The following is a 22,097-nucleotide window of genomic DNA, read 5'->3' on the forward strand; positions in this document are numbered from 1 at the left end:
ACACATCTTATCCCCTGTGTACCCCCATTGGTCTGCTGGGCAGAGGGATGAGTGATGTGAAAAAAATGTCATTGGGCACTGTGGAGAGGGGGAGGAGAGCAACTCCATCTGAGTCCCTCTGATTTTCTAATAATGAACTTGAGGGGGGATGATGCAAATACCCCCAGAGAGGGTTCTGTATGCCATCTTTGGCACCTGTGCCATAGGTTCTCTATCACTGGTCTAGGCAATGGGGGCTAAGTGACTTGCCCAGGGTCACAGAACCAAGAGGTATCTGCGAACCTAGGATCTCCCATCTCTAGGCCTGGCTTTCAATCCATTAAGTCACCTCAATGTCCCCTTTTTTAAGTTCTTTTAAAAATATGTTATTATAGTAATTATATAAATTGTTTTCCTGATTCTGTTTACTTCACTTTACATCAATTTATAAAGCTTCCTTATATTTTTCTAAACTGCTTATAAATATGTCAGTTCTTATGGCATGATACATATCCATTACATTCATATACTATAGTTGTTCAGCCTTCCCAAATCAACTTCCTTTCCAGTTTTTTGCTGCCATAGACAATGCTACAATGAATATTTTGGTATCTGTCTTTGACTTCCTTGTGGGCATATTCCCAGGAACAAGATCACTGGGCTAAGGAGTAGGAATAGCTTGATTACTGTGCTTTCCAGAATGAATAAAGTAATTAAAAATTATACCAATGATGCTTCAGTGGCACTTATCTTTCTATTTCCTCTCAAACACTCACTATTTGTGTCTTTAATCATCTTTACCAATTTGACAGGTATGAAGTGAAACCTGGGAATTCTTTAAATTCATCTTTTTATTAATATTTTGGAGTACTTTTTAACATGGTTGTTGATGAACAATTCTTTTGAAAACTATTCTAATCCCTTGACCCTTTGTGAATGAAATTTATGAAAACATGGAAATTTCAACTAAGAACAAGATGTATCCCCAATCACGTCACCTCTGGGTCTTGTTCTTAGTTGAAACAATGCTAGCAGAATAACATCTGTCCATTTCAAATGGGTTTCTGAACAGACTTTTCCTATTAATGTTTTCAATTCTTTATTCATTCATTCAACTTGGCCTGAACTCTGTGTCTATATACATTGTAGAGACTGTTTTTAATACCCAGGTTCTTATATACTTCTTGCAGAATATGAGAAGTGAAATGAGTCCCTCTATCAGAGTCTATGGTATCAGGAATGCCATACCTAGGAATGATGTCTTTCAGTAAAGTATCTCCTGGGAATGTCTTTAGGACTGATTTTGAAGCACCAGTATCCATGAGAGCATTTTATTGTTTCTTCCCCACCTTAATCCATATGGTTCTGGTTTTTCTGTGGATATTGAATTAATTTTCAATTTGTCACTTTGCACTGAACTTCCATCCTCTGCTATTTGCATGGTTGGACCAATTAAATTTTCTTGGTTTAATTAATTTCCTGACTGATCTTTATAGACTTGTGTCTATATTGTCTCCTTCTTCTTTGGAATATGAATTTAAACCATAGCTATTTGTTAGTTCATATACTTTGATTTGGTCAAACCTCCCCCTTCCATTTAGAATGTTGCCTTCATGGAAGTTTCTTAAGCCCTTGGTCGTCATGGCAGTTGTTGTGCCCTGTATTCTATTTGTGTTTTCAAAAATGATGTTATACTTCTAATACTTTGAATATGGTTATCAATATTAATTGTGTTTTCAGCTCCATTTCCCTTTAGATTTCAATTTGTTTTGTATATGATGAAAAAATTTCAGCTTCTGGATTCAAATTAGGTATTTTCTCTAAGGAAGTCTTTACCAAATAGCTTTTTTAATTTCTAATTGGTGCAAGTGGGACTTTATCCTTTTCTGTGAGATTATTTACATTGTTTATAGCTCAAAAAGAGGTAAAAAAAGAGACCAGTAAATGTTTTTTATGCCACAAAGTGGGTCACTTGGTGAAAGATTGCTATCTAAAAAGGAAACATGAGCAAAATAATAAAGCAACAAAATACAGGGGAGAACACATTATTGATCCAAATCAAATCATTGCTGTGAGCACAGTATGAATCTGCCTATAAAAAGAGGGGCAAAACCTAAATATTCAGAGGTTTTGACCAAGGGAAGACATCCATTATGAATTCAGGATTTTAAAATACTTGAAAATAAGCAAGGGCATGGAAGAAAGTAATGGCAGAGTGTGATTGAAACAAAAAATAAAAAAGGAGAAGAAATTACATGGGTGGTACCTGAAAATGAATTTATAGGGTCTGTGAGAATTTATGATGAAGAATCAAATCAAAACTTAAGTGAAAAGCAGAGACAAGTAAAGGAGATAGACGAAGAGATCACATATATGATATAGCACAGATACAAGCTGATATTGGAGCCTCATACAGAAGGTGTATTGTAACCAGTAGAGAAAAGCAAAGAACAGATGAAAACTTATTTAGAAAACTTCTTTGGGTGCAGATTGGGTTCAGGGGTTGAAAAAGAGAATTCATGAAATATAATCAATTCAGAAAGCAAAATTATCTTCCCTTAAAGGTAGATATTGACAGCACTGCTGACAAGTCTCTTCTGGGAAAAACCAAATCTCTCTTCAGCTGACAGTATAGGTAGAAGGCAATGGCCAGAGCAGAGACGAAGGGGTCTGTATTCCACCTTCAGGCAGAAACAGTCCGTAAGTGAAGTCCCAGGCAGCCAGAGCTTCCTAACTGCTTCCTTCAAGATTCCATTGGAACAATCTCCCCTCCTCCACTGATGTGTTCCAAAAGTTATGAACTCCCTTGCTTTGCAAATCCATTTTTTCTTTGCCCAAATAATTTTCATTCACACCTTTATCTATCAGTGAATCAGCAAGCATTTATTAAGCACTTTCTATGTGCCAGGCCCTCTATGAAGTGCTGGAGAAACAAAAGAGAAGTAAAAATTAGACCCTGCCCTCAAGGAGTATTGATGAGAGGGGCAATAAGCAATATAAATAAATAAGTGCCAATAATATATATGCAGAATAGGTAGAAGGTAATCTCAGACTGGAAGGGAATGGGAAGGAAGGGGAGGAGGAACCAGAAAAGACCTGTAGACCTTTTTGGGGGGGGGGGGAATTAAAAATAGCCTTTACTTTATCTGACAAAAAATACAGATAGTACAAAGGTTTCAGTAGCCCATAAACAAAGAGAAAATACTTAAAGGAATTCAGTTACCTCTCAGTTCCCCTTGGAAGTTAACAAACTTGATGATGCCCTGGCATTCTGGTAGAAGCCCTTTTTTTCACATCTCCAATAGAACATCTCAGATTTGAAGGAGCAATCTGTTTGGATTTGGATTAGAGGGCAAACACAGTCATTGAACTGCTACTGGCCCAACTAAGTCACAATAAAGCCAGTAGCAAAATTTCAGTCTTTCATTCCTTTCTATTGTGGCTTTAAGCCTCTTATACCTCATTATATTACCCATTATGTGAGTAATCTTTTTTTTATTTTTATCCAAGAGAAGCCATTTTGAAGGAAACCAAGGAATGTAAGAGGTGGAGTCATCAAAGCAAAACCGATAATTCTTAATATGCTAATGTGGCTTAATTGTGAATAATGAATATCATTCCATCTGTATAATTTGATTTATGTAATTCTTATATATATCAGTAGATCAACTTCCAGGCATTTTACCAATTTTTGTAATTATTCTGAAATCACAATTTTTGTGAATTCATTATTCAGTTTTTTTTCCATTGAAACTGTTACTCATCATAATTCATTTCTTCTCTGGAGCTTTCTAAGTAAATCATAGCATTCATATTAAAGAATACTTTGTCTCCTCTTTGTCACTGTTTATGCCTTTTTTTCTTTTTTCTTGTCTTGCTGTTAAGATTAGCATTTCAAGTGGACAGTTGGGTGGCTCAATCTCAGGATTGAGAGCCAGGCTTAGAGATGGAAGGTCCTGGGTTCAAATCTGACCTCAGACACTCACTTCCTAGCTATGTGATCCTGGGTAAGTCATTTAAATTCCTATTGCCTAGCCCAACCATTCTTCTGCCTTGGAACCAATATACAATATTGATTCTAAGATGGAAGGTAGGGTTTAAAAAAGATTAGCATTTCAAAATGGTATGCTGATAGTGAGAAAAGGTCATTCTTCTATTAACTGGGAAAGCTTCCAATATTCTCCTTTGCAAATCATGCTACTTGAATTTTAGCATATAAATTTACTTTTTTTTTTACTTTTTACCATATAAAGACCCATCCAAACCAATGATTTTTATAGTTTTTAACATGAACTACATTGTTAAAAAAATTCTATATCTATAGATATAACTGCTTTTATTTGTTGCTTATAATATTGTTAATTATTTTCCAATTTTTAAAGAATTCTTGGTCATTATATCAACTTGGACATAGTGAATAGCTTTTGGACATAGTTATATAGATTTGTTTTTTTTGGCTAGGATTTTATTTTTTTAATTTTATAAAAATAATCATTAATAAGATCAGTGTATAGTTCTCTTTCTTTGACTTACCCATCCCCAGTATTCTATTTGTCTCATAATAAGGATCTAAATGAAATAACTTCTCTCTTAATTGTATTAATTTTTATAGCACAAATAGCAATCAAAAGCTTATAGAATTCACTTAGAAATCCACGTAAACCAGGGTTTTTCTCTTAGTCTTTTGCCTTTGTCTAATTTCTTTCTTTGATTTCATCCCTCAAGATTTCTGTTATTTTGTCAATTAGTTTCTCCTTCCTCCCCATTTTTGTAGACAAAAATTTTATTTATACTCTCAAGTTTTGCTGACATATGTGAATTTTAAAACTATTCCACCCTAATCAGACCATTCTTTAGAAGATCCGATTTAGCTATTTCCTGATTAATACCAATGGAGATACTTGGAATAATAGAATCAGGTCTTGGAAACTCCACATTCTCCACCCTACTCAGTTTAACAAGATTTTGAATAGTCTGCATCAAACTCAAGATTTAATTATCTGAGGAGATGGCCTTCAACAGAAATATGCAAAAAAAGGACAGATCTCTGGGCTATCCTAAGTCAAGCTAAGTCCTCATTGGTACAGATGAGACGCAGAAAAGTGATGCAAAAACGTCCATATAAGGCACGTCAGTTTTTGCCTCTTTCTTTTTCCCTGGAGAGACAACTCTGGCTGTCAGCATGCTAAGCATTCAGACATCTTGGAGTTTTGCCCTGGGGCTGATTTCAGGTTCAGGCAGCTTAGCTAAGCCTCTTTGGAGGTCAGGTTGATTCTTTCCACCTTCACACTCAAAACCTTACTTTCTAGATCTCCTATCTTCCTGCCGGGTACTAGCCCTTTCCTTCCTCCTTCTTCTTAAAATCGTCTCTACTATATCAATTAAATCACCATAAAATTTGGCATCTGAGTTGGGTATTTAATTATTTGGGATTTCCCTTGGCAACCACTTAAATTTAGATTTTTTTCAGTCTCAACCATAATTTCACCCTTTATGCATATAATTGTTCATAGATTTCTAATCCTTTTTCTTATCTGTTCATTGTGAATTATTAACTTCTTATTTTGGTAAATTGATTTTGCTCTTATCAGATTTCTAGAGGTTTAAAAATAGTATTAGTTTTTCTTTCAATTGTATCTTTCTCTTCTTTTGAAGTTTCTTTTCCTCTGTTAACTTTAGATTCTTAGGAATTGCAAGCTCAGTTTATGAATCAACTTTTTGTTGTTGTTGTTGTTTTACTAATATACAGAGGGTTTTTTCCCCTAGAAGGTCAAGCTTTAAATGTATCTTCCTAAATTTTAGTATGTTATTTCATTGTTATGCTGTTTTAAAAGGTTAATATTCTCATTATTTGCTTAGGACAGCCATTACTTCGTGTCTTTATGTTGGTATCTTTTGCTTTCAACTTTTTGTTTTACCATTTTGAGTTATGACCAATAAAGTCTGTATTGAATAGATTTGCCTTTTTAACATTTATTCAGTTTCTGTATGCCTCAGCACAAGGTCAGTTTTTATAAAGGTGTTGTGTGGTGCTGCAAAACATATGTTCATTTAGAGGATGACAAATTTTTCTAAATTTTATAATTGTCTACTTTATCTTCCTTTTTAATCATTCTGTCCAATTTGTCCAGCTATAACAGAACATTTACAACCCCTAAAGTAATTGTTGTTATGTCTTTTTGTAATTTGGTCAGTTTCTCCTTTGTGAATTTAGATGTGAGGTTGATTGATCAGTGTAAGTTTTATAATGACACAGTTTCATTATTTTTAGTGACTTTAGACATGATATTCTTTTGCTCTTCATCTGACATTATGGATTTTTATTAGATTTTTCTCCTGACTGCAATTCTTGATTTTTTGGAATCACTTGATACATAATAAAATTTCTATTCTCTAGTTTTCAATGTTTATTTTAAAAATGTTTCTAGTATGCACCACATTGTGGGATTTTATCCATTCTGCTCCTTCTATTTTATTGCAGCTCAATTAATCCATTGATAATTTTATAATTGTTAGACTTATGGTTTCTTCCATTTAATTATTTTGTAGATTTCTATTGTATCCAGTCACAAAGGATATTTCTCTGAGATTGTATAGCTGCTTGCTCTGATGCTATTTTTTAATGTTAGAATAAAAAGCCTTCACAAAAAAACAAATTTGGTTTTAGATTTCATTAAATATCAACTTAAAGCATATTGCAAAGTCTGTGAAATTCTGGTTTTTTCTTTTTGTTCTGTTTTGTTTTTGCAGGGAGTCAAATACAAAGAAAAGCATCAACTTAAGTGATTATCACCTATAGGGCTACAACTTTGAATTTGAATGATGGATCTCATAGCGAAGAAAAAGGAGAGTAACAGAGACCAAAAGCAGAAAAGTACTATTATTTGTACATGGTTTGAATAAAGGACCTAATTCTTAATATAGTCAAGTTAGTCTTGGAATTATCAGGAATCTAATTTTTGTTGTAGGAGTAGGTTAACAATCACTCAAAGGCGTTGGTTAGTATTTAAATACAATTATGAGTCAGAAAAGGCAGGAAAATATTTTAACATTAGGAGAAATTCTTCCATGATCATTCACTTGAAAGGCAGTATTTAACTATACATCATTTTCTAAGTTCAACACCTCATCCCCTACACCATGCTACTTCTCTTTCTATGTAATTTTCTCTCTCTTATTCAATCCACTTTCTAGTTCTGTTGCATCATGGACTGAAAATATGGCTCATGCAATTTCTAATCTTTTAGATTTTTACTTAAATTTTTGTGATGTGAAGATGTGTACACCTCAAAGGCATTTGAAATATACTTAAATTTTATCTGTACTTGAAAAGAATGTTTATTTTCCTCTCCCACTTAGGTCTTTCCATATTTCAATAGAACCAGGAACTTAGTGATGTAGGTACTCTGTCCAGTGGTGCAAAACCCAACTTATACATGTGTTTTCATCTTGTGCAACTTGTCCATGTCCTCTCATAAATTTTTTTTGACCACGCAATGTGCCAAGTGTCTTTCTCTAGACTCCTTAATATCTGATGGGTGCCAATGCCATATATGGACTCTATAATTTCTTCTCCCTTGCTACTTGGTCAGCTCACTTTTTTGGGGAGGCCCTATACCCTATGGTGCTATCTCCTATGCCACTTTGTGAATACAATCCACCCTTCATAGTAAGCTTGAGCTTCCTTAAAGTCACCAAGCATCCTTTAAGTGCTCTTTGGCTGAGGTATATATTATGATTCACATCCATATAACATTCCTGGAAGGAAACAGTTATTATATTGTATCTGAGAGAAAGTTGGGGTCATAATTTTACAATGTAAGCGAATCTGCTCTCCTCTTCTTATTCAATTTTGGAAGTCTTTCTGAAGTCTGTTCCTAAGATAAATGTCCTGATAGACAAGTTCTTCCAATTTCCTTTTGGTAAAACTACTCTTCGACCACTTTGCTTTTCCTTTCTGGAGAGTTGTTAGACTTTTATGGTGACCACGGGTCTCATTTAGGAGAGGCTCTATAATGTTCTAGGGCCTGTTCAACACATTATCTCCTGTAAGATGGGAGGAAAGGTGTGGCTTTCACATTTATAATGAATCTTTTTCCCATTTGAATGCTGTGCTAAATATACTACATAAATATCAAGTACCTTTGATGTAAGGAAAAATATTGGGCATGATTTCACATATGTAACTGACATCATATTGCTTACATTCTCAAGGGGTGTATGGGGAAAGAATTTGGAATTCAAATTTTTTTAATGTTAAAAATTTTACATGTAATTGGGAAATGTTTAATGAGGTTTAAATATATTTCAAATGCCTTTGAGGAGTATACATCTTCCTATTTCAATACAGCTAGGAAGCTTAGTGGATAGAACCCTGCATTTGGAGTCAAGTAGTCCTGACTTTGAGTCTTGTCTTAAATACTCTCTGTATAACCTGAACAAGTTTCTTAATCTTCCCCAGCTTCTTAAGAAATAATATTAATAGTGCTACCTCACAAGGTCATTGTAAAAATCAAAATGAGATAATATATGCAAAATGTTTCATGGCTCTTAAAAGGATTGCTCTCAACTAATGTTTCACTTTAACATAAAGTTATTATTACATAATAATCAAAAGATCATCAAAGAAAGTTAACTTCATTTTAATATAGACGGTTGTTGCATCCATTAAAGAATCCTATATGATTTTAATATATACAAGGGAGACACCCCCCCCCAGTAATTTTACTCTATTGAATCAATTTTTAATAGTCCATAAAACAATGAACACAATGGGATTATGTGTGCTGAAATATACAGTCTATTGTATAATAAAACCTCCTATTTTCATCAAGAATGCTCTTTTAGTAGAAATCCAGAAGAAAACATGATGTACCACTTGTTTATATGGGTATATGATTTGGGGGCTTGGTTTAAAAAGATTGCTCTCTTACAAAAATGAATAGTACAGAAATAGATTTTGAAAGATAATACATGTATATATAACCCAGTGGAATTGGTTATCAACTCCAAGAGTGAGAAGGGAAGAGGGGAGGGAGACAACATGAATCATGTAACCATGGGAAAATTTACAAAATAAAACTGGAAAGAAAAGAATGCTCTTTTAACAAGTGTAAATTATACCCATAAAAAATTTATAGATATAGGAAAATTGATGTAGATCCTGCGAGGGCAGAAGAGCTTTAGAGTCTTGGAATGTTCAGAGAGCTGGATGAGTAACAGGGACAGACAGTTGGAGTTGAAGCAAAGCAGCCTGGGAAAGGACCCAGAGAGGAGGGGGGCTTTTGGTCTGGGATTTCAGGGAGAGAGGAGGATCTCTTGCCAGCTCCTATGGACAGAAATGAAAGCCAGCCCTAAGGGATTACCCTGAACACTTAATCTTAAACTCTGGTGTTGCCAGACAATCTTTACCAACAACAAAAGAGAGAGATTCTGGTCCCTTCAGACCTGAGGGGTCAAGGACTTACTCAGATGGTCTCTGAGCCAGATCCCAGGAGCCCTTTGCTCTGCCTTGCCTTACTTCTATTCTTGTCATACCTTAATATCATAGTTTAGATTAAGATAAGAATTAGGGAATTGGCCAGGGAGAAGGACCTTTGGGGTTAGGAATTTAGGGACACCTCATACACCTCTATGAGTTCCCCACCTTCTGCTACCTTATCATCATTAGATTTAAACTCAATTGCAGTCAGATAAAGGAAGACTTTTGTTCTGGGGGGACATAGAGGGAGCAGGAATCAAGAGGCAGCTGATGGGCCAAACTCTGTTTCCAGTCAGAACCTTTGCTATACTTCTTTGATGGGGGCGGGGGAGGGGGGGAGGCTTTTGCCTCAGAGGGATTTGTGCTCATCCACTCTGGGGTTTCCTCAACATCACTCATTGGGGAAGACTCCCCCTCTGACTACCATTGCTGGCCCATTCTTGGGAAACCCATTCTTTCCAAGAATGACGCTCGTCCCAGCATTAGTGAGGTGCAAAGAGGGGTCCTGCAGATACATCCACATGAGTCTGTCAGCATATTCCACCCAGGCATCTCTCTTACATTCACTCACTAGGGCAAAGACTAGTTACTTATTACAAGTTGTTATAGTTAATTATTACAATCTCTAGTTATTGGTAAATTTTATTTTATCTTTTGTGGTGCTAATTTTTCATAATCATAATTTTTAGATAATTATCAGATTAGTAAAATATTTTTAGTGCTTTTCCTTGACTAAATATCTTGAGAATACAAAATCTCTCAATTATTTCAAAAATATATTTGTTCTACTCAAGCTGATCTTCCCATGAATGTTGTCTTCTGTTTACTTCTACTTCTTCATGCTGAAAATTAGGGGCTATGTCAGATTGTTATAGAATATCCCTTTTATTTTCCTCTGTTGCTGTCTTTCCTGTTTCATCTTAGAAATGATCTGATTAAACTGGATTCATTCAAATCTTTATTTAAATTCATTCCCTGCACTGCCCTGACATAATTTCTGAACTTCATGAAGCTGTATACATTGTTTATAATCTTTCCTCATTTTCTTTTTAAGATTTTGTAAATGAATTTATATTCTACATCAGTGTTTTCCTTAACTATTATCATCTCTACTCTTGGCAAGGAAATGGAATGTTTGCTAAGATAGAATCTAGGTTTTTTTAGCCTCCTTGTTGTGGTGATTGCTTTATGTTGGTTATATTATGGTAGGAAATGGTAAAAGTCTGTGTCTGTCTAGTCTACTGTCCACATCACATTTTATAGGATCAAAACTTTGAGGAATCAATAATCTGAATAATACAAAATATCCTGGTGACCTCCCTCTATCAATCAGTCAACAAACATTCATTAATTGCTTACTATGTGAAAGGTTGGGGATATAAAGATAGTCAAAAAAAGGAAATCTGCAAACTCTGGACATTGCATAGACACCAAGAAAACATGCCAGTTGCCCACTGATAACTGTTCACTCTTGCTATGTGACCAGTCCTCCTCTTTTATAAATCATACACCTCTCTAATGCCATTATGTGGTTTTCTCCTATGTAATTATTAATAAGCCTTAGTTTTACTCCATCCTCCATGCACCTCTCCACTGTAATTGAGGTGACCCGTGAAAACCATAGCACACAGTCATCATAAATTTGTAGCCATATCACATCATCAAAAACATAATGAGGTGATCTTTTGTTTTAAGGAAAATCATAAAGTCATAAAAGCACTATGCAAGGTCCTAAAGGTAATCCATCATGCTTTTTTCCTCTTTAAAACTAGAATCAGCCCATAATTTATACACACTTCAAGATCTATGTATCGATAGATCAGCACTGTGAATTGTTCACCCAACTACATATGGCTAGACTATAGTAATCATAAATGAAGTTCTCAAATGTTCTACAACTTAAAACAAGAAGTAGTCAGTGGTAAAGTGGATAGAGCACTGGACCTAGAGGCAAATGTATGCTCAAATCTGGCATATGACACTAGTTATATGACCCTGGCCAATTCACTTGATCTCTGTCTGTTTCCTAACTAGAAGATAGATAATAATAGCATCTACCTCACAGGGTTGTTGTGAGGTTCAAATGAGATATTTTTTAAGTGCTTGCGATAGTGCCTGGCACATAAGAGGGAACTATATAAATGCTTATTCCATTTTTCTTCTCTTTACAATCAGCAGATCACCTGCAAATGAGAGTGTTTGGAGGTCTTCATCATCTATACAGAATCTTCCTTCCACTGGAAAACCCTGCTGGACATCTTGTGTTGACAGTTGCAAACACCTTGGTATGCATACATTTCATTGTTTTATTACATGTTTAGTAAAAATTGGGAACTAAAATTTTTCTCTGTTAAATCTTCTATAGAATTTTTTATACCACTGACATTATGTGGGAGGTATTTTGTTTGGAAGAAATCCTTGAAAGATGGGCCTTTGATATACCAAACTAAACATTTTTAATAGTCAACAAACAATAAACATGAGATCTCAATCACTCAATTAATGGGGTGACAGGAAGTCATACGTAGTTTGTAATGCTGGGCTATTTTTAAATGCCTGCCTCTTCCCCTCTCAAACTTTCAACAAGGCATCCCTAAGTATGAATGCAGAGAATTCTAATGAAGACTTTCTGCAGATTAAAAAAAAAAAAACAGCCCTTTGTTTTGAGAAGATATATTTTTTTTTTCAGATTTTTTTTTTGTAAGAATAATTTCCAAGAAGGGTGATACCATAAATAAATTGGGGGGAAATGGAAAAGTTTAACTGTCAGATTTATGAAAATGGGAAGAATTTATGACCAAACAAGATAGAGAACATTACCAGACAATGAAATGGATAATTTTGATTACACAAAATTAAAAAAGATTTTGTACAAACAAAACCAATGTAACCAACATTAGAAGGGAAATGTCAAATTAAAGAGAAAATCTTATAGCAAATGTCTCTGATAAAAGATTCATTTCTCAACTATATAGAAAATTAAATTAAATTTATAAGAATACAAAGCATTTCCCAATTGAAAAATGATTAGAGGATACAAATAGGTAGTTCTCAGATGAAGAAATTAAAACTCTTCATATTTGTATAAAAAAAGGTTCCAAATTACTATTGATTAGAGAAATGCAAATTAAAACAACTCTGAGAGGGCAGCTGGGTAGCTCAGTAGATTGAAAGTAAGACCTAGAGATGGGAGGTCCTGTGTTAATGTGGCCTCAGACACTTTCTAGCTGTGTGACCCTGGGCAAATCACTTAACCCTCATTGCCTAGCCCATACCACATCTCTGCCTTGGAATCAATACAGAGTATTGATTCTAAGAAGGAAGGTAAGGGCTTAAAAAAAACCAACCCAAAACTCTGAGATACCACCTCATACCTGTCAAATTGGCCTACATGACTAAAGGAAAATGATAAATGTTGGAGAGGATGGGGAGAAATTGGGACAGTAAATACATTGTTTATGGAATTGTGAATTGATACAACCATTCTGGAAAATATGGAACCAGGCTCAAAGAGTCACAAAACTATGTATACCCTTTGACCCAGCAATACTACTAGTGGTCGGTCAGTAAAGCAAATTGATCAGAGATAAGGGAAAAGGACCTACCTGTAACAAAATATTTTTAGCAACTCTTTTTATAGTAGCAAAGAATTGGAAATTGAGGGGTTGTCCATCACTTGGGGAATTGACTAAATTGTGGTATATGATTATAATGGACAATGGCTGTGCCATAAGAAACGGTGAGTTCAGAAAAACCTAGAAAGACTTATATGAACTGATAAAAAGTAAAGTGATCAGAATCAGGAGAACAATGTATATAGTTAACAGAAATGTTATATGATGATCATTTGTGAAGGACTAAACCATTATTAGCAGAGCAAGTTTCCAAAATAATCCCTCCCAAGGGACTTATGATGAAATTGTTATCTACAGCAAAAGAAAGAACTGTTGGAGTCTGACAGCAGATTGAAGCATGCTGCCTTCCTCTTTATTTCCTTCACAAGCTTTTAATTGTATGTATGATATGTGTCTTCTATCATGGAACAAAAATTTGGAAATAGGTAATGCATGAAAGGATGTGTATAACCAAAATTGAGGTATGATTTCTTTTAATAATATTTTGGCAACAAACACTGCTGTATTTCTACTGGTTGGAAAAGGTTCTGGCCATCTTGTGCTCTACTATCACTAAACAAAATTTGTAATGTCCAGCTTTTGGCACTGTTATAAAATAAATTTGGAGATGTTAAAATGGTGTGTAGGCTAAAAGATGTCCCCCAAATGCTTTTCCTCAAAAGTTATTTTGATTATATGATTGACAAGCTGCATAGACTTTGGAGGCAATGTTTGTTATGCTAGGGCCTATCCATACTTTCTTTACCAAATCTACAATGTCTTGGGTTCCAAAATGACCATTTTTATGAATGGATTGGAAAATTTGTTGGTAAAAAGTACTAGTAAGTATTGTGTTACCTTCAGATGCTACCCATACATCATTCTGTTTAGCCTTAAAAATTGTTTCTATATTTTTTACATTTTTTTCATTATGTGCCAGGGATAAATCTTAATCATTTATGATTGTCAAATTTAAAATCAATTCAGGGCATTCTATAGCAAGTTTTGCAGCAAATCAGCTCAGTGATTTCCTCTTGAAATGGTCATTTCCTCCTGTGTAAGCAAGGCAATGAACTATAGCCAGGGTTTCAGGTAGTTGGAGATCTGAAAGAACCTCATTTATAATTTTTGCATTCAATCATTTTGACAGCTGATGTTAAAAAACCTCTTTGAAGCCAAAGAGTACCCAGAGTGTGACATATTCCAAAGGCATATTATTGAGTCAGTATAGATTATTGCTTTTATTTCTTGCTATTACACAGACTTGTTTTAATTCTATTAATTCTGCACCTTGTGCACTTATATTTGATGGAAGTGAAGCTGACCACGGAGTTGCAAATCAGTGACTTCAGCTGCTCCAGTGTAACATATATTATTTCTCATAAAGGAAGAACCATCCACAAACAAAATGAGACCTGCATTTTTTAAAGCAGTGGTTCTCAACCTCTCAATTTGTAGCAATGAGAATACATAATGCATATCAGGTATCTACATTCCAAATCATAACTGCAGCAAAATTACAGTTTTGAAGTAGCCACCAAAATAATTTTTTGGTTTGGGGTCACTGCAACATGAGGAATTGTATTGTGGGTCACAGCATTAGAAAGGTTGAGAACCACTGTTCTAAAGGAATGTCTAGGAGATTTTCATGAGATTTTTCTGCCACAGATTCTAATGATTCACAATTATACAATGGCTCTCCTATGATTAGTAAATCTGGAAGTAAATTGGTAAATCTGGTAGCAGGATTGAGTGTTGTGTAGTGTTTTAAAGTGATGTTTTCATTGCCTAATAAAGTTATTTCAGATCTTGCAAGCCTTTGGTCTGAGAATGCCTTTGTTCTTATGTCTTAGCACTAATGCTTCAACCTCATGAGGGCATATTATTGTTAGTGGGCATTCCAATACTAAATCTGCAGATTTTGTTACTAGCAAAGCTGTTGCAGCTACTCCTCTAAGACATGGAGATGCTCCAGAAGCTATTGGATCTAGTTGTACTGAATAACAGGCAAAAGGATGTTGAACAGGCCCTAAAGCTTGTGTTAAGATGCATGAGGCTACTCATCTTCATGTACATGCAGAGTGAATAGTTTTTTGTAATTTGGGATGACTAGAGCAGGTGCAGATAGAATAGCTTGTTTTAATTCAGTAAGTACTGCTAGGTGTTCTGCATCCAACTTAAGTGATTCAGTAATTGCATCTTTTGTTCATGCTATAAGGTGTGTGGCGATTTTCCCATAGCAAGGAATCCATTGCTTGCAAAATCCTGACAAAACAAAAAATCCTAAGAATGGCAATAACCATAGAATAAAACTGTGAGATATAATACCTCACTAAAGTTCCCCAGTAGTAGGAGTTGCTTGTTGAGGTATAATGGAACCTCCTCCTACACTAACTGTATCATGATCTCTAGCACCATAGTTGCACTTATATCTTTTTACTTAGTATTAAAAGAACAGAAGATTAGCAGATTAGTCAAATTCCTACCTGGATTGCTAGGCTGTGAAGGGTTAAATTTTGGGTAGGAGTTTGACAAAAGTACAGGGTGCAATTTGGTAAAACATAGAACACTTAGTTTATTTTGAGGAGAAGTTTGGATTAGAAACAAGAGGGAGGAAAGTGAGAATACTATTTTGATATCTTATAACTATACCTAAAACTGCAATCTTAACTAAAATTTCTAAAAAACCCTAATCTAACTGCCTTCAAGGGCAGATTCTTCAGTCCTGGTCTAAATACCTACACTGTCTGTCTAAGAATTTATTCACTATATAACTACCTATCTAAGCTAATCAATAAGCATTAATCAAACTCCAACCTCCTTAAATCTGTTTTCTCTACCTCAACTGTCAGTTGGATCAACTGTTAGTCTGACCAAGACAGAGATGGAGCTCCTGCTATCTGGTAACGGAATCTTCAGATCTCTTACAAAGAAGCCTGTTAGTTAAGAGGCTCTTACTGAGAAATCTTTCTGCTCCCTTGCCTCTTAAAGAGAGAGGGAGAGATTAAGAAAACTCTTTTAACATAGGAAAGGAGCTATTAAGAAACAAAACAAAAATTAGGCAGAGAATTATTAAAGGGATCAGTTCAGAAAAATGAAAGATGAAATCACGGGCACAAGAAGAATTAGTGTTTGCAAGGAGAAAGGCTACCTCTTTTTTGTGAAAGGGGACTAGTGGGAGATAAAGTTGAGGGTATTTAGATCAGGAAAAATGTGCTCAAAAGTAGGGATTCAATTTTTTTGTGAAATATTTGCTTGAGATGTAGAGGGTGGGGTTGTAGAATTGGTTTGAGAAGAAAAGAGAAGTTTTTAGACAATTTGGGAAAAGATAAAAAGGATGGGAATTCAGCAGTGAGGGTCTAATGAGACAGAACAACAAATTTGTGTGGATACATTCTACAGATTTCAGTGAAGTCCTCCAACAGAATTCAACAGTAATAGATAGAGAAACAAAGAAAGAGGATACATTGAAGTTTAGCTAGGGATGAGCAATGATAGGATATGTCAGGCAAGGGGTTTAAGGGTAGAAAGCAATGTAAATTTTAGGTGGTTAACTGTAAGTTAGAAGTCTGGAAGGAGGGAAGGTAAGAGTATAGGAGAATGGGATGGTAAAGTAGGGAGTCAATATAGGTTTGGTGAATCTACGGCATATGTGCCAGAGGAGGCTGCTCCCTTCCCCCTCTCCATGCACCTGAGGACATTTCTCATATGATCTGCCCTTCTACCTAGCAGTCCAATGGGAGTGTTTCAATACTCCCCTGTCTGGGGTAAGGGGTGGTAATGGGGCCTCATGCAGCTGAGGGTGCAATTTAGGCACTTGGTTTCTAAAAGGTTCGACATCACTGCTATAGGACATGGTAAAAGTGTTTGGCAGGGGTGAAGCAGAAAGAGAAATAAAAGGATAGAAAGGTTATGGATGAAAGAATATCAGTTATAGATAGCAGAAGGTGACTTGAAGGTGACTATGTTACCAGCAGCTATGAAGGTATACTTCATGGATTTTGAAGAGGTCTATAAAGTGGAAAGGAATATCTGAAAAGATATCATGTATAAAGATGCTGGGGAAGTGAAACAGATTTTATGGATCCATGGTTCTCCACTGGCATCTAGATAGGCTAATATGGGAACAAAGAGGCCCTTAAAGGATGATGGGTTGCTTAGTGATAATAGCACAAAGATTTGAGGTACTGAGGAGCAAAGAATATGCATATCCCTCCACCAGGATCACTGTGTTGGGAAACATGAATGTAAATCACATATAGTACTAGGCAAATGGCTAGGGATATGGTATCTTCTGTGGGGTGCTAGAATGGAGAGGAACAAGGGGTCATGTTTTTAAGAGTACAATGAGCATGAAATAAAGTATTTAAGATAGGGTACAATGGAAGAGGACAGAAGGGGACTCAAGAGAAATAGGTCTGAGGATATACCAGAAGATTTATGGGCAAAGTCTTCCACAGATGTAGGCCTATTGAAATCAGCTAATCCAGTAATAGTGAAAAACCAAGGAAGGACCAGTTCCTTGTGTTCCTCAATACTGTTTGAGTAAAGAAGCTATAGACAGAATAAGACCTATTATTGAGTTACCTAATTCAACAAGGGTTCATAATACCGTGTTTTTCAGAATACAATACTCCCATGCTGCCAATAAAGAAACAAAAGCTCAATCAAGATGGCAGAATTGTCTATAGATTCATACTGTATTTGAGAGCTGTAAATGATCAACGTATATCTAATCCTATAGTACCAAGTCCAGCTGCTATAATCTCATCCATTCCAAGTCAAGCAAAATATTTCACCATGGTAGATTTATGTTCAGTGTTTTTCTCAATACCAATTCACGAGGATTTCCAAAGGGACTTTGCTTTCACATGGGACAATACCCAGTGAACTTTCACTCATCTTCCACAAGGGTATTGTGATTCTCCAAGCCAATTCTCTCAAATTTTGAACATAGACCTTAAATCAATAACGTTCAAGGAAAGTAAAGATTCTTTTGATTGAATTACATGAACGTGGACATAAAATCTCTAAAGCAAAACTTCAGTGGGTTTTGCCTTGCATTGAATATCTTGGCTTTGTGTTGTCAGAGGGTTCCAGAAGTATCACTAAGAAAAGAATAGCTGATATCCAGAAACTGAGTGCACCTAAGACCAAGAAGCAACTCAGAGCTTGGAACAACTGATTTTTGTAGACAATGGATACCTGGGCATAGTGAAATTACTAAATTTTAACAGATCTAACCAGGGATACAGAACCAGAACCTATGAAACTCAAACCTGAACATCTGCAAGCCTTAAGTAAGCTTAAGGAAGTGATTTTATCTGCACCAGCTCTTGGAATCCCAGACAACACTAAACCTTTTCAATTATTTGTGAATGAGTCGAAAGGAATTGCATCTGGTGTACTGACACAGACTTTAGGACAAAGTTATCGTCCAATTGGACGTCCAATAGTTGTCAGCTAGATCTAATTACTGCAGGTACAGTTCCTTGTTTAAGGGGTATAGCTGCTGCAGTTGTGTTAGTTCAGAAGTCATCAGACTTAGTTTTGGGATGTCCATTGACAGTATTTTGTTCACATCAAATAGAAGAATTAATGAGGAAATTTCATACTCAAGCATATTCAGACCAACAAATATCTAAGTATGAAATTATACTTATACGTAGTGAAAACATCCTGTTGAAAAGGTGTAGTGTATTAAACTCAGCTACACTTCTTCCTGATTTGCCAAAGAACAGTGAACCATTACATGAATGTTTAGAAGTAGTAGATCTAATGGATATGCCAAGGATGGATTTAAAAGACACTCCAATTGAAAATTCAGATTTGGTTTTATTCACAGATGGTTCTTCATATTTGTGTAATGGAATTAGAGGTACAGGTGCTGCAGTTGTCACAGAATTTGAGACACTGTGGTATAGATCATTACCTAGTAACCTCAGTGCTCAATGTGCAGAGTTGATTGCTTTAAAGCAAGCATGTCTTCTGGCTGCTGGTAAAAGTGAAAATGTTTACCCACTTGCATTATGCTTTTTCTGTTTGTCATACTACAGGAAAGATCTGGAAAAAATGAGGTTTTATTACTGCATTGGGAAAACCAATTGCTCATTCAGTAATCCATTGTAGAAGTCATACTAATACAAGAGAGTCAGTTGCTAAAGGAAATCCTAGAGCTGATATAACTGCTAAATTTGTTGCCAGAAATGCCCCAGTGTATATTATGAACTTATCAACTATAGAATCTAATGATCTAGAGAAAGCTATGTAGACTCAGAAATACAAAAATGGAAAGAGAAGTTTGGAGCAAGAAAAGAAAATGGTATATGGTTAACAGATACAGGAAAGCTTCTGTTACCAAAAGTCCTGTATACCTGTCAAGCCATTCACACAAAAAGTCATTTTGGTATTCAAGCTGTAATTGACACCACAAAGATACAATGGGTTGCTCCTGGAATAAGTACTGTAGCACATAAAATCTGCTCAAGCTTTTCTGTTTGCCAAAAATTTAATCAAGGAGCATTCAGACAGAAAGGTTTAGGTTAGTGTTCTCAACCTTTCTAATGCCTTGACCCCGTAATACAGTTCCTCATGTTGCAGTGACCCCAAACCAAAAAATTATTTTGGTGGCTACTTCAAAACTGTAATTTTGCTACAGTTATTATTAGGAATGTAAATACCTGATATGTATTATGTATTCTCATTGCTACAAATTGAGAGGTTGAGAACCGCTGGTTTAGGTGGTAGACCTTTAGCATATTACCCATTTGAGAATCTGCAGATTGATTACATCAGCATGCCAAAAGCTGGAAGATACAAGTTTTGCTTGGTAATTGTTGATAGGTTAATCAAATGGCCTGAAGCTTTTCCATCAAATACAAATACAGCTAGCTTTGTGGTGAAAGTATTAAGGAAATTATACCTAGATTTGGAGTACCATTAACAATAGACTCTGATAAAGGATCCCATTTCACTCATGACATCCTGAAAAGTCTATGAAAAACTAGGAATAACACCAAAATATCATGTGCCTTATCATCAACAAAGTTCAGGGCAAGTGGAGCGTGTAAATAAAATAAAGACTATGGTGGGGAATCTCTGTGCTGAAATTCATCTTAAATGGTCAGAGATTCTTCCCATAACTTTGTTTAACCTACATATGAGGCCAAGAGCAGACTTACATATATCATCCTATGAAATGCTCTTTGGACATGCTCCACTTCAAGCATATAAGACAGTCTATATATCTATCTTAGGAGAAGATTGTTAACTTGCTTCTTACTTAAGTGCTTTACAACAAAGCCTATAAGAATTACATGATAGGGGAATATTAATTCAAACTGGTCCTTTGGATTATTCTCTTCATATTTATGAACCAGGAGATATGGTATATGTAAAAAATTTTGCTAAAACATCAGCAACACAGGAAAGTTGGTTAGGTGCTTACACTATGATGTTAGTTTCTCCATCTTCAGTAAAAGTTTTGGGTAGAGATTCCTGGTATCATTGTTCACATATAAAATTAGCACATGGTATAAATACTGAAAATGTACAAATCATTGAAGAAGAAAATGAAGAGATTGCAGAAAGATAGAATCATCAGTTAAATTGAGTCTGCAGTCAAAAAGATCAGTAAGGAGAAGACCATTTGTGCAGAAGAGGATAGAAGAGGACAATGCAGATGAAGAGGAGAATTCAGGAATTAACAGACATTGTTAAGACTGAAAATTTATAAATTTAAAAGACTTTGTGAAATTTGCAATGAAGAGGATTACAGGATAAATGGATTAATGAATTGATACTTTGAGGTAATGTATTATACTAAATAATAACAGCATTTATTCACATACAAACACAAATATATTTAATACTATGGAATTGCAGAAAACTATTCAAAGTGGAGGTGAGAAGAGAAAGAAAGATGCGAAGTAGGGGTAAGTATGTTGCATACAACAGTAACATAACCCTTACGTAACAGTAACACTGACATTAAAATAGAAAAACATGACAAAGTAAAAGTTACAAACATAATAAAACAAACACAAAACATAAACATGGTTAGGTTACAGTGAATCACTACTATAATGAGTGAAACAATGTATAGTTAGGGTACTAACAGTGTTATGATTAGCTATAGATGTTATTTACTAACAAAATATAGTTACATATTTAGATTTAGTTTAGGTATAGAAATCTAGTTAAGAGAAATATTTTGTAGAGATTAGTTAGGTAAAATTAAAATAAGAAAATTAGATACTGACTTATATGTACTACGTCATACATTACACATGACATCATATCAAACAAAATTGTAAGTAAATATGTAAACAGGGTGTATAATTGGATTGTAAATTAACTGTATTATATTGTATATATGTAAACTATATATAAATATGAAGTGTACATAAGTGTATATGTGCATATGTACATATTGTATACTACATGCATATATGTAAATTATGTACATAACTCACTAATATTTATTGTTACATGTATTTGCATAAGTGAGTTTAATGTTTGGTTTGATTTTCAGTGTAAAACTTATGCAATGTTGTGTTTATTGTAATTTTCAAAAATTTTTTCTTCTAAGTTTAATGTTAATATATTAAATAGTAGTACAATGTTCTATATTAGCTGATGAGTATTTTAAGTTTGATATTTGTATGGAAGTTATGTTCCTATTTTGTTGGATGTTATTTGCTGTTTTGATTTTGCTTCTGTTTGATATTTAGACTTGTTCCTTATTTGTTTTCCTTTTCCTTTTTCCTTGTTAAAATTCCCTAGAATACGTTAGTGTTAGTTCAAATAAGACAGTTGAATGTAGGTTGTTTGTTATTTTGGGTAGATTTCTTAGTTTAGGTAACTGGTATTTTAGATTGTGCACAAATTCAAAAATCGTGTTTCCAACACGATTTTTGGATTCGTGCAAAAGGGGGCACTGTGATAAAGGATGAAAGGTTTGCAAAAACTGTTGCAAAAATTGAGATGCAAACCTTAGAGAATAATTGATAGGAGCATGTGAC

The 22,097-nt window shown here is 34.9% G+C and overlaps 1 protein-coding gene across 1 annotated transcript in view; it reads right to left on the reverse strand.

The window, feature by feature from the left end:
- Window positions 1-1,791: 1,791 nt before the first annotated feature.
- Window positions 1,792-22,097, reverse strand: part of SMCHD1 (structural maintenance of chromosomes flexible hinge domain containing 1) — a 229,644-nt gene continuing 209,338 nt past the window's right edge. The window contains exons 48-49 of the transcript XR_008917679.1: window positions 3,203-3,309; window positions 1,792-2,902 (exon numbers count right to left, since the gene is read on the reverse strand). The gene's annotated coding sequence lies outside the window, so the exon portion shown is untranslated. The remainder of the gene's footprint in view (window positions 2,903-3,202; window positions 3,310-22,097) is intronic.

This window comes from Monodelphis domestica, chromosome 3 (assembly GCF_027887165.1).
Source record: "Monodelphis domestica isolate mMonDom1 chromosome 3, mMonDom1.pri, whole genome shotgun sequence".
NCBI classification, from domain to species: Eukaryota; Metazoa; Chordata; class Mammalia; order Didelphimorphia; family Didelphidae; genus Monodelphis; species Monodelphis domestica.